Source organism: Gossypium hirsutum, unplaced genomic scaffold, assembly GCF_007990345.1.
Source record: "Gossypium hirsutum isolate 1008001.06 unplaced genomic scaffold, Gossypium_hirsutum_v2.1 scaffold_871, whole genome shotgun sequence".
In the NCBI taxonomy this organism is placed as follows: domain Eukaryota; kingdom Viridiplantae; phylum Streptophyta; class Magnoliopsida; order Malvales; family Malvaceae; genus Gossypium; species Gossypium hirsutum.
Genome location: NW_024403316.1, coordinates 1 through 1,153, shown reverse-complemented (window position 1 = coordinate 1,153; position 1,153 = coordinate 1). Strand labels below are relative to the sequence as shown.

Below are 1,153 nucleotides of genomic sequence, written 5' to 3'. Positions count from 1 at the left end.
ATTTTGGTTAATGTATATAGCCATGCGAAAATGGCTTATATATGTTTGAGCATAATGTTATAATCATTTGGTATGGAATGGTTAATCACTATCATAATTTGTGCTATTTATGCTAAAAGGGCTAGTTGAATCATGGAAACTATGAAATAGGTAAAGTCTACCTTAAAGGCAGATGCTGGCAGCAGCAGTGATGTAGATTTGGGAAAATCACTAAAAATAGTAGGTTTGGAATTAAATAATGAATAAATTATGTAAACGAACCTTGATGAATCTATTTTCATAGGAAAGTAACGAAACGATCATATGGACAGTATGTTAAGAGATATTTAGGTTCTCATGAGACAGGGCCAGAACGGTTTCTGGATTCCATGATCCGACTTTGGAAATTCATTATAAATTAACCAGAGATAATTAGGAGTCATTCCATATATGTATAGATTCCTCTCCGAGTCTAGTTTCTATAGAAACAAACGGAATCAGTATTGAAGCTCTGTGCAGGGAGATATCCAAGTTGTAATGCACAAAGGTCAGTGTAGTCGATCCCTGTAACATGGGAGACTTTGACTAATAAACTGTACTAATTGGCCCGACCAAAAATTCTAGAAAAAAATATGTAGATGGGCATATGAGTCTAGTTTCAGGGAAAATTTACGGAACTGGATTTTGAGTTTCAGAACTCGAGATATGATTTTTTTAATCGACTAGTACGCAGACTGGCAGCTTGTCTGGGAAATTTTTTTAAGTGGTTTGAAGTCTGTTAACACCTCGTGTTCGACTCCGGCGACGGCCTCGGGTTCGGGGTGTTACATACTTCTTGTAGATTCTGAGATAGAACGAACCTTTCGATAGCGAAAAAGACAAGTGAACCAGAGAAGGACTGAAGGAATGAATTTTGAGAATATGAATCAAGGAAACGGAGCAGACCTTGCTCAAAATCCTATCCTTATTGCTGACGATAGGGATAGAGCCTTAAGAGGAGGATAGATCGTTAAATACAAGCAAGAATGCTAAGTTAAGGAACGCGATCACTGCCTTCCAACAAATGGATGATGAGTCCTTGTATGAGGCATGGGAACGATACAAAGAACTATTACGGAAATGCCCTCACCATGGAATCCCACATTGCATCCAACTTGAGACATTTTATAATGGT

General features: G+C 37.8%; 1 non-coding gene across 1 annotated transcript; it reads right to left on the bottom strand.

The window, feature by feature from the left end:
- Window positions 1-1,009: 1,009 nt before the first annotated feature.
- On the bottom strand, window positions 1,010-1,116 carry LOC121227408 (small nucleolar RNA R71). Its single transcript, XR_005925017.1, has one exon. It is a non-coding gene; the product is annotated as a small nucleolar RNA R71 (small nucleolar RNA).
- Between the last annotated feature and the right edge of the window lie 37 nt (window positions 1,117-1,153).